The sequence below is a fragment of the Orycteropus afer genome, unplaced genomic scaffold (genome assembly GCF_000298275.1).
Source record: "Orycteropus afer afer isolate SDZICR_OR568_19922 unplaced genomic scaffold, OryAfe1.0 scaffold00331, whole genome shotgun sequence".
Taxonomy (NCBI): domain Eukaryota; kingdom Metazoa; phylum Chordata; class Mammalia; order Tubulidentata; family Orycteropodidae; genus Orycteropus; species Orycteropus afer.
In genome coordinates this window covers 2958696-2971476 of record NW_006921918.1, presented here as the reverse complement: position 1 = coordinate 2971476, position 12781 = coordinate 2958696, and positions in this window count along the sequence as shown.

Sequence of the window (12781 nt, the reverse complement as noted above, 5' to 3'; positions counted from 1 at the left end):
TGCTAACCAGACGGCTGGCGGTTCAAACCCACCAGCCACTCCTCAGAAGGAAGGTTGGGCAATCCTACTTCCGTAGTGATACTGCCTCGGAAACCCAAGAAGGGGTCGCTATGAGTCAGGGCCGACTCGACGGCACATAACAACAACAACAACACCATATCTGGGGAAAGAGAAGCTCAATATCATCAGTCAGAACAAGGCCAGTGGTTGACTATGTATCAGACCATCAATTGCTCATATGCAATTCAAGTTGAAGCTGAAGAAAATTAAAACAAGTCCATGAGAGACAAATATGACCTTGATTATATCCCACCTGAATTTAGAAACCATCTGAAGAATAGATTTGATGCACTGAACACTAATGACTGAAGACTGAAGACCTGATGTTTTGTGGGATGACATCTGGAACATTATACATGAAGAAAACAACAGGTTGTTAAAAAGACAGGAAAGAAAGTGAAGTCCAAAATGGAGGTCATAAGAGACTGAAACATCTTCTTGAATGGAGAATAATTAAAGCAAATGGAAGAAATGAGAAAATAAAAGATCTGAACAGAAGATTTCAAAGAGCAGCTGCAGGAAACAAAGTAAAGTATTACAATGAACTGTGCAAAGACCTAGAGTTACAAAACTGAAAGGGAAAATCATGCTCAGCATTTCTCAAGCTGAAGGAACTGATGAAAAAAATAATGCCTTGAGTAGAAATATTGAAGAATTCTATGGGGAAAATATTGAATGACACAAGAAGTATCAAAAGATGATGGCGTGATACACAGAGTCACTGTATCAAAAGGAATTGGTCAACTTTCAACCATTTCAGGAGGAAGCATATGATCAAGTATCATGGTATTGAAGAAAAACTCCAACCTATACTGAATGTATTGGAGAAAAACAAGGAATTGACTGAATTCCAATTGAGCTGTTTCATCAAATGAATGCAATACTGGTAAGGCTCACCCATTAGTCTATTTCAAGAAATTTGGAAAACAGCTACATTGCCAACTGACTGGAAGTGATGCATATTTTTGCCCATTTCAAAGAAATGTGATCCAACAGAATGCACAAATTATCAAACAATATCATTAAGTCACACACATAAAATATTGCTGAAGATAATTCAAAAAGAGTTGCAGTAGCACATTAACAAGGAACTATCAAAATTCAAGCCACATTCCGAAGAGGACATGAAAAAGAGGATATCTTTGTTGATATCAGATGGATCTTGATTGAAAGTAGAGACTACCAGAAATATGTTTACATGTGTTTATGGAGTATGTGAAGGTATACAACTATATGGATTACAACCAGTTTTGGATAACATTGTGAAGATTTGGAGCTTTATAACAATTTTGCTCCTGTGGAACCTGTACATAATCCAAGAGGCAGTTATTCAAACAGAACAAGGAAATAGTGCACAGGTTAAAATCAGAAATGGTGGTCAGAGTTGTATACTTTTACCATAATTATTTAATCTCTATGCTGAGGAAAAAATCTCAGAAGCCGGACTACATGAACAATAATGTGGCATCAGAATTGGAGATAGACTTACTAACAATCTGCGATATGCAGTGACACAAAATTTTTTTGCTGTAAGAGAAGAGGACTTGAAACATGTACTGATAACAATCAAAGATTGGATTACATGTCAACATAAAGAAGAGAAAAATCCTCACAACTGAACTGTACACAACATCATGATAAACGGAGGAATTATTGAAATTGTCAAGGATTTCATTTTAATTGAATCTACAATAAATGCCCATGGAAGCAACAGTAAAGAAATTAAACAACATATAGCTTTGGGAAAATCTGCTTCAAAAGAACTCTAAAAATGTTTAAAAGCAAAGACGTTTTCAAGACTAAAGTGTGCCCAACCCCTGGTATTTTCAATCACCTCATATGCATGAGGAAACTGGAAAAGTAATAAGGAAGACTAAAGGATAATTGATGCCTTTGACTCATGGTGTTGGCAAATATTATTGAACATACCATGGACTGCCAGAAAAAGAACACATCTTTCATGGAAGAATTATAGTCAGAATGTTTCTTAGAAGAGAGGATGGTAAAACTTCATATCACATATTTTGCACATGTTAACAGATAGGATAAATTCCTGCAGAAGCACATCATACTTCATAAAGTAAAGGCTCAACAAAAAAGAGGAAAATCCTCAACAAGATAAAGAGCCATAGTGGCTGCAAATATGGGCTAAAAGAGGAATAATTTTGAAGATGTCATTGGATGGTGTAGTGGTTATGTTTGTGTGTCAACTTGGCTGTGCCTGGTTGAATGGCTGCACAGCTGGTGGTAGTTATTCCCCATGATGAGACTGGCAATCAACTCCATGGTGGGATCTACCACAAGGAGCCACTGAGTAGCTGCCTTTGGGATGTGGTCTGCTTCCTGTATATAAGGAGAAGCTTTGGGGAATGGTCTCTAGCATATGGCACGCTTGGATCCTGCATGTAGCTATGTCATTGTTCAGCAGCCTGCTATGCTCTGCTGACCTCGGGACTTACCATGGACTTAATTTAATGGTCTGCTGTGTGGTTTGGTAACATAGGGACTGTGCCTTTTTACTTGTCAACCTTGGGGTTTCTCTGCATCAACAGCCAGCAGCTGTCTCAGTGAAGAAATGCCTCTAGCTCCAGTGGGCTGGGAGCAGAAGGCAGAGCTGGACCCCAAGGTTGAGGGATATTTACCCAGCCCCTAGAACCTGGCACTTTGAACTTGGACTTAAAGCCTCAAAACGGTAAGAGAATAAACCCCTGTTTGTTCAAGCCATCCCATTTTTGGTATATTTCTGTCAGAGTGTCACCAGGTAACCAGAACAGATAGGGCAGTGTTTTGTCCCATTTTACATAGGATCACCATGAGTTGGAACTGGCTTGATGTCATCTAAGAACAACACACAACAGTTAAACTAGAAACATAGAATAAGTAAAAGTGCAGAATTCAGTTAAAGTCTTAGTGAGCTTTCATTCATTGCTTTATTTTTAATCCTAGAAATAGTTGAAAACTTGGACAGCAACCTATCATGACACTTTAATTCTTTATTTTTATATTCAGACTACTCTGTTACTATTAATTTTATATAGTTAAGCAACTATAATTATAGAACGTCACTGACTGAATAAATTAAGTTTATATGGCAATTGATTTTTCTGGACTGCTTGTGCTTATTTAATTTGATAGGGCCTTATTTTGTACTTTCATTTGCTTCCTCATTTTCATATTATTGATTAAGATTGCTGGAAAGATTAGAATTGTTATGGCTATTGTTTTATGGTATTAATTAATTTGATTTATTCCTGGATTACACTTTGAGTAATTACATTATGACAAAGTAACACTAAAGTAAATAAATCACTTTACTTGAGTATGCTACTATTGGTGTTTACATTAAGTAAACCCCTCATTCCATAAAAAAGTCTTTGTGATTAGAACAAAATCAATATCATAATTTTCACTCTTCCTCATGTACAAGTAGATGCTGTATCCCCTTTTCCACATAGCTTTAAATCAGTACCCAATTAAGGAAATAAAAAAATAAAAATCTGGCAGTGATTATCCTAGACTTGACAGTTAATGTATCAATCACTGACCAGGTAAAAAGACAGTGAGCATTGTATCTGAGTGCCAGGTGACCTTCATCGTGGTAAGACTTGTTAAGAAGTAGTTTAATACATTTGTGAGATAATAATAAACAGCAAATGTAGGAATGAAAAAAGCAGGATGATATATCTCTACAAGAAAAACTAACTGTGAAAATAATAGAAAGTCCCACTGCCGTCCAGTTAGACCTGACTCATGGCAATGCCTCCTTGGGTGTCCAAGAAGCTCTGGTAGTGTGGTGCCTAAGGCATTTGACTGCTAACCAGAAGGCTGGCAGTTCAAACCCACCAGCCACTACTCAGAAGGAAGTTGGCAATCTACTTCCACACAGATGCTGCCTCGGAAACCCAAGGAAGGGCCTCTATGAGTCAGGTCTGACTCCACCGCACATAACAACAACAAAATTACTATGGAAGTAGAAGTCGATTGCCCAGTCTTCCTTCTAAGGAGTGGCTGGTGGGTTTCAACCACCACCCTTCTGGTTACCAGTAAGGAACTACGCCACCAGAGCTCCTCTCTCTCTCTCTCTCTCTCTCTCTATATATATATATATATATGTACACACACACACATAGACATACCAAAGACTAATGGTTACCAGGGATAGGAGTTCTGGTGGCTCAGTGCCTAAGGCATTTGACTGCTAACCAGAAGGTCAACACTTCAAAGTCACGAGCCACTCTGTGGAAGACTGGGCGATCTACTTCCTTAAAGATTTACCTCCTCAGAAACCCAAAGGAGGTCACTATGAGTCAGAATCAGTGAGTTTCTTTGAGTTTGAAGGATAGGAGGAAAGGGGAAACGGGAAGCTTTTGTTTGAAGGGCATTGAGTTTATGTTAATGAACCAAAACCAAAAACACAAAGTCAGTGCTGTCCAGTTGACTTGACTCATGGCAGTCCCTCCTTGGGTTTCTGAGACGGTATCTCTATGGAAGAAGATTGCTCAATTTTCCTTCCCAGGAGTGGCTGGTGGCTTTGAACTGCCAACCTCTGGTTAGCAGTCAAATGCCTTAGGCTCTACTTCACCAGAGCTACTTTGTGCTAATAAATGTGGAGTATTTTGCCAAAGGATAGTAATAATGGAGGAACAATATGAAAAATGTAATCAATGTCCCTGAACCATAAATGTGGAAGTTGTTATGTTAGCAAATGTCTTGTTGTGTATGTTTCACCACAATAAAAGTGAAACAAAAAAAACATATGCAGCCTTAGGGGTGGTACTAACTGGAGAGTTGGTGAGAGGAAAGATTCATTCAGCCAAAAAAAAAAAAAAGGAAGAAGAATGGAAAGGGTGATTTAGCAATATGTAAGTACAGGAATAAAATGTCAAGAACACAGTGTTTCTTAATCAAACATGCTATTACAGTTGGAAAAAAAAAAAAAAAGGCAGCATGGACATGTATATATAGTGAGATAAAAAATCCTTAGGTAATTGTGCTGATGTAACTTAGCATCTACTTTATTTCAAGTGAAATAAACTATACTAACAACTCCACAAATTAATTCTACACAGATCTCTAGAAAAAATATACTCTGAAAACAATTTAGAATCAAGAAAATATAACAATTGAAGGCCTAAAACAAAAAATAATGGAAACTCACTTTCTCTTTAGTCAACAAATAGATTTAATTTTTCTATGATAGGAAAAAAAAAAAAAAGTTTATCTTAAAGTTTATGGAGAGATGGCAAAAATACAGAAAAAAATAGTTTCAATAGTGTGGAAAATTCAGGTAATCATTGCACTTTAGAGTTGTTTCCAGAAAAGTATTATTTTTATTATACTAGTAGATTATTAAGGAATGGATTTTGGAGAACATTATAAATAAAATACACTTGTTTTGGTTACCTAGTGCTTCTATAACAGAAGATATACCATAAATTGAATGGTTTGAACAAACAGGAGTTTATTCTGTTACAGACTTGGAGGCTAGAAATCCCAGTTCAAAGTGCCAGGCTCTAGGGGCTGGGTAAGAGTCCCTCAAACCTGGACTTTAGCTCTGCTTCTTGCTCTCAGCCCACTGAAGTTGGAGGCTTTTCTTCACTCAGGTAGCTACAGGCTGCTGAGGCTGACAAACCAAGGTTGACAAATGAAAAGGCACAGTCCCATTATTACCAAACCACACAGCAGAACATTAATTCAAGTCCATTAAAAGTCCCAAGATTGGCAGGACAACATGGTAGGCTACTAAACAATGACTCACCACACACAGGGTGCAAGCATGCCAAAAGCTGCAGACCTTTCTCAAATCTGCTTCATATATCCACTCCTCAGGAGGAAGATGGGGCAATCTACTTCCGTAGTGATACTGCCTCGGAAACCCAAGGAGGGGTCACTATGAGTCGGGTCTGACTTGATGGCAAACAACAACAAATATACTGGAAGTAGACCACCACCCTAAAGCAATTACTCAGCTGCTCCAGTAGATTCCACCATGGAGTTAATTACTAATCTCACCATGGGGAATATCTACAACCAGCTGGCCAGCCACTCAACCAGGCCCAGCCAAGTTGACACACAACCTTAACTACCAAAAAACTTCATACTTCTAGCAATAATAATCTTGGCAATACAGCTGAACAGCCATAACTGAAGAGCCAGACTATGAAAAACACCACAAAATCACATATACAATACACTTATTAATAAAAAAAGAAAAAAAGAAAAGAAAACTCACTGCCATGGAGTCATTCCCAACTCATAGTGACCCCCAGTGGACACCTATATTGTTTTTCTAAGTATGAAAAGACTGAGAGTGAATCCTCAATATTAGTACAAAAGAGATTAGATTCTAGATACTGTTAAATTATTTCTACTTCTCAATATTCAAGCAGGTGAAGAGAAGAAATATATATTTCAAAAGCAAAAGCCATCAGAAACAACAAATTGCAGAAACAGACAGATGATTTCCTCATATTACAGTTATTGGCAACAAATTGGAAATTAAATATACTTACTATGTTTAAATCAAATAAACATTAAAAACTTTGGCATAATACTAGACTATGTAGAAGGCACACATGATGGATATCAAAAAACAAAATTAATTGTACAATAACTAAGCTTAAAAAATCAATGGATGTGTTTAACAGAAGATACTTATTAATTTTAAATTTATTAAGATAATTCATAAAGATGATATATAAAGATAATTTGGAATAAAATATTCACAGTGAGGCATGCAGTGGAAAAAAATAGATACAAAGTTCAGAAGAGACATTAAGAGATATAGAAGATATAATGAGAAAGACTACCATATAAAAAATGGAAACACAGGAAGAAAAAGTGAAAGAGAATGGGCCACAATCAATATTTGAAGAAATAATGACTGAAAAAATTGAAAAACTGATGAAAAATAAAATATGAAACTGTGGTGTAGTAAATTACTTAGTGTGGCTTTTCTACCCTTAAGTCTTTGTAAACTCCAAGGTGGGATTTGCTATGAGCAACTGAGGAGTTCCTGATTGCTAAAGTTGTCCACCTGGAATATTTCTGTTGGGAATGGCACAAAACAATGTTCTGCGAGGTTCCCACTCTCTCTCTCAGGTGCTTAAAGTTCTGATGCTATGATTGGTTAGTTTGACCACTCTACCAGGCTCAAAAGGAGCCCTCCTAGAGGCAGAACTCTCTCTGACTGCTGGTTGAGGAAGACGTGCTGCTGAAAGAGACACGCTCTTGAAAGAGACACATGCTGCTGGGAAAGAGATGCAAGAGATATGCGCTGCTGAGACACCGATGGACAAGCACTGCTGGGGGAGAGACTGTGAAAGACTTGGCTGAGAGATGGTGGGCTGGGAGAGAAACTGAGAGTTTTTTCCTGAAATAGAATTGTATCTATGAGATATGATTTTCTGATATTTTAAATACATCATAGTCTTATATAGATTATCACAAAAGATTCAAAATAACTATTACATAAAATGTATTGCATTCCAGAAGGTGTGAATTGATAAATAAAATACATTAATACAATAGACAAGTTTCATTTACTCAAGTTCAATCAAAAAAGAAAGGAAAAAATATATAAATGGTAAAGCAGATATTTGTTGTTGTTGTTACATGCCATCGAGTCTGACCCGACTCATAGCGACCCCCCACCTTGGGTTTCCAAGGCAGTATCACTACGTAAGTAGATTGCCCCATCTTCCTTCTGAGGAGTGGCTGGTGGGTTTGAACCCCCAGCCTTCTGGTTAGCATTCAAGTGCCTTAGGCACTATGCTACCAGAGCTCCCAAAGCAGATATAACACATATTATTTTTAAATTCAGTGACTGATTGTGAATAGGTTGATAAAATACTATTTTCCTGAAGAATTGGCAAATTAATTCAAGTAAAAATAGAATATTATAAGAGTATTCATGCAAAAAAATATATCATTGTCAATAATCTATTAAAGCACTACATCCAAAAATGGAATATGACAAATTATTTCAAACTTCCAAGAGGATGATTATTTCCATGTCAAATAATCTATGCTATATTAATATAAAGGTGAAAACTTTACACTCAATTTTATAAAGATCATATATCCCATAGAAAGGCTGACAATATAAAACAATAAATAATGTAATATAATCATTTCACTATGAACATTTACACAAATAGTATTAAATAAAACACCAATAAACTGAATCTAGGAATAAACTAAAAGAATAGTTCACCATGATCAAATATGTTTTTTTTTTAGATTAATTAACTCAAAACTCAAAAAATTCTCTGCTGTCAAGTCAGATCCAACTCATAGCAACCCCTTAGGTTTCCAAGGCGGTATCACTATGGAAATAGATAGCCCAATCTTCCTTCTGAGGAGTGGCTGGTGGGTTTGAACCACCAGCCTTCTGGTTAACAGTCAAATGCCTTAGGCAGTACATTACTAGCGCTCCTTTAGATTAATAACAAAACCAATTGTTATAATTAATTATAGCAATAATTTGATAGAAATAATGAGTACAATACATCGTGATAGATGTCAAAACCACGTTGGTAAAATTCTACTTTTATTTCACCCAATAACTAACAAGAAAAATTAATCTTTAGTTTGATAAATTTCATCTGACACATAATTCATAACACTAAAAGCATTTGTTAGAATTTGATAAATAACTGTATCTTTAACAAAAGTGTAGTAAAATATATTTGAAGATAAAAAAAAATATTTGTTTCTCAAATGTGAAGATTCCATCAACATAATAAAATATTGTCATTAACACTCAGTTTTTAAAATTATTTTAATTACAATATTACTTTAGTATCTAGCAAATTTAAAATTTCCTGTGACTTATTTTTGTGAGTCACTTACCAATAAAATAGTCAAACAAGTAAGTATTATCATCAATTTCTGTGACAGGCTTTGTTGCTTTGGTGAAAAAGTTTACTTTCCACATCAGAATGACAGTTGTCACTACTGTGAAAGGTCTTTAGGAGTTCAGCATCTCTATACTAATATGTGCTGCTATTATTTGAATATTTTTTAATAATTATGCACATTTTCCAGGCTCCCAAAAGTGCACCAGTTATTCAGTATACCTACCTTAGTTATATTCACATTAAACCAGAACACTTGCCATTGAGTCAACTGTGACTAATCATGACCCCATGTGGGTCAGAATCAAATTATGCTCCATAAGATTCTCAATGGCTAATTTTTTTTTTTAGGTAGATCACCAGCCTTTTTCCCAAAGCATCTCTGGATGAACTCCAATATCCAAACTTCAGGTTAGCAGTCTAGGATTAAAATAGGCAGTACCACTTCATGTTTCATCCTTATGTCAGCAAATCCATATATAATATTAAAAAATAATTTAAGAACCCTGTTAGGGCAACAGTTAATCACTTGGCTGCTAACTGAAAGGTTGGTGGTTGGAACATACCAACCATTTCACATGATAAAAAGCTGGCAATCTGCTCTCTTAAAGACTATAGCCTAGAAAAGCCTGGGGCACCGTTCTACCCCATCACCTGGGGTTTCTATGAGTCAAAATCATCTTGAAGGCACCTAACAACAACAGTAACACCTTATTATTTTAAAGTAGCCTTTGAATTCTGATTTGTTACTGAAAATGATATTTTGTCTTACACGTAGTTATGTAATATAAGTAAATCTTGGGATCTATGGAAACTAGTATTGCCATTTCAGGACTCAGAATTGTCAGCCTAACCAAAAGCATACAATCTATTGAAAGTTAATCACTTTGTTTATAATGCTTGCCTATATCACTGTGATCATCACCTATAGATGATATTGGCACTGTCTGGGAATGACATAACCCAGTTTCCATCGAGTTGATTCTGACTCATGTCGATTCTGATTCGTTTATGTCAGAGCGGGTCTGCATAGAGTTTTCAATATCTATGATCTTTGAAAGCAGATTGCCTGCTATTTCTTCTTAGGTGACTCTGGGTAGATTTGAACTACCAACCTTTTGATTAGTAGCTGAGCACTTAATATTCTATAACATCCAGGACTCCATATATATTTTTTGTATAATACACAACTAAATCAATTAAAAACTATTAAATAAAAGAGGACTTAGGAAAATTATGACAAAAATACATCATGATGCTTAAGGTATTTGTCTTTATTTATTGTTTATTTTCTGCAGCTACCTTTTGTGTCATAAAGCCAAAATTCGCAGTCATTTATCAGCCTATTTCCACGGCAAGTTAAGTCTATTTGTTTCAATTCATTTCAATTCACCTCTCACAATGCCAAAAAGAATGTGGCTCTTCATTTACTAATCCATAACTTAAATTGCTTGGAACAAGTTAGACTAAGAAATTGTGTGGGGATATACTCTTACTGCTTTGGGAATAATCAAATCCATACTATAAATTGGAGCTAATAGTGGTCACCAGGTAGTGTACTTTGAAATCATTAGGACTGTGTTATATGACTCTAGAGTGTACTATATTTTTAAAACTTGAGTCTGCAGTCCTAATATTTTATGAATGTTTCATTTTACAAGTTGTAAGTTATCAGTTTTTATATCCTGGGAAAAGACCTTAGAGGTACATAATATTGAAGGGTTTTCCATGAAAAATTGAATATTTGTGAATTCATAATCAGAGAAAGTTTTGAAAAAAATAACAGAAAACTATCAAGATTGGCAATTAAAAAGTGTGAGTAAATGTGACCCTATGACTTCTATTTATTTAGTGTGTTTCCTTTGGTAAGTCAGTCCCTTTATTTCTTTAGGTATTATTTTGGTCATCTGTGAATCAAAGACCATGCATGGACTGGACAATTCATAAAGCCCCCACCTTAAGAAATCCTGTGTTCTAAGATGATGTTAATTCCATCATACATGCATGGATAATTTTGTTGCATTCTAGCTAGAGAAAAGATTGACAATTTGCTCCCATAAAGGTTACAGGATAGAAAACTCAATAAGGAAGTTCTTCTCTGTCATATAGGGTCTCGATGTGTCAAAATCCACTCAGCAGAACATAACAGTTACTAATTTTTGTCTTAGATTGAATCAGAATGTGTCTAAGAGATACAGTGGATTGGTCTCTTAACTAATGTGTCTATTTAGTCTTTGCAGTTCTTTAGATATTGCCTGGAAATCACAGCCCTGAGTAAACTGACATAAAATCTTGAACTTTTAAATTTTAAATTTACTATCACATTTTAAATTTACTATCTATCATTTCAACTCATAACTCCACATCTCTATTATGGACCAGACCTCCTTGCTTCTCTCACTGGCCTTTATCAGAAATTTTGACACTGGCAAAGCTACCTCTCAATAATGCCCCCTGTCAGAAAACATTTTCTAATCATTTGGAAGAAGGAAAATAAAAGTTAATGATTTTGTATCTTGGGGCTTACTTGTTTCCTTCATAGTAGTTTATTGAACTTTTATCAAGACAATGATTATACTTTAATTAATTGTTTGTTGATTTTTCTACCATCCACTAGACTGAATTTTTCAGGGCAGGGATTTTATCTCTGTTTGCTCAGTACTTAGCATAAATCCTGTCAGAACACCTGACAGAGTATGAAGAATGTGAATAAATGGTTCTGTATCAGGGTCTGGGTGGAATACCAGAGAAGTTAAGTGAGGGTTGGTGCCTTAAAAAAAGTTCTAAACTATTTATTATGACAATCTGAAATGTATGGAATGTGGCAATAGAAAAATCACTGGGTAACTCCTAGATCTTGTTTTCTTTGATGAAACTAAGTCCCTTCCACTAGGACAAATCTAAATATTCAGAGAAGTGATAGAAACCTTTAACAAGGGGCATTGGGATGTTAAAAGGAGTCAAATAATTGAGCCTATGACACCATTTCTACCCATCTAACATTATTTCAGAGTGTTTAAAATTGCTAAATTGAATGTACCAAAGAAACTCAAACTCACTGCCCATCTAGTCTGATCCGACTCAGAGCGACCTCTCCTTGGGTTTCTGAGAGGTTATCAATCACTACAGGGAGCTTTGGTAGCATAGTGCCTAAGACATTTGACTGCTAACCAGAAGGCTGGCAGTTCAAACCCACCAGCTACTCCTCGGAAGGAAGGTTGGGCAATTTACTTCCATGGTGATACTGCCTCGGAAACCCAAGGAGGGGTCACTATGAGTAGGGTCTGACTCCACGGCACATAACAACAACAAAATCACTAGGGAAGTAGATTGACCAATCTTCCTTCAGAGGAGTTAGTCTGTTTCAAACTGAGGGAACAAGAACTTATAGGTAGAGGCATGGAAAGAAACAAATCAAAACTAATATATACCTATGTGTGAATATTGATACCAGCATAAATTTTAATATCTATTAAATTCATGAAGTGTGAATTAAAATCTTGGCCTACACAGTATTTACATACTGTATGTGTCTAAATATTACTGCTAACACATTTCACTGATCTTAATTTATCATCTTCAAAATCAAATATGTATTTTTTTAGGTTGTACATGTAAGAAACAAACAGGTAGATTTGTTCTTCCTATGAACATTCCCAGCAGCCACTCCTCATAAGGAAGATGGGGCAATCTACTTCCGTAGTGATACTGCCTCGGAAACCCAAGGAGGGGTCTCTATGAGTCGGATCCGACTCGACGGCACATTACAACAACAACATGAACATTCCTTGTCTTTTTTGAGAGTTTTATTATTTCCCAGAGATAATGTCCTTTAGAAGATAAATATAAAGTTTTTTAATGAT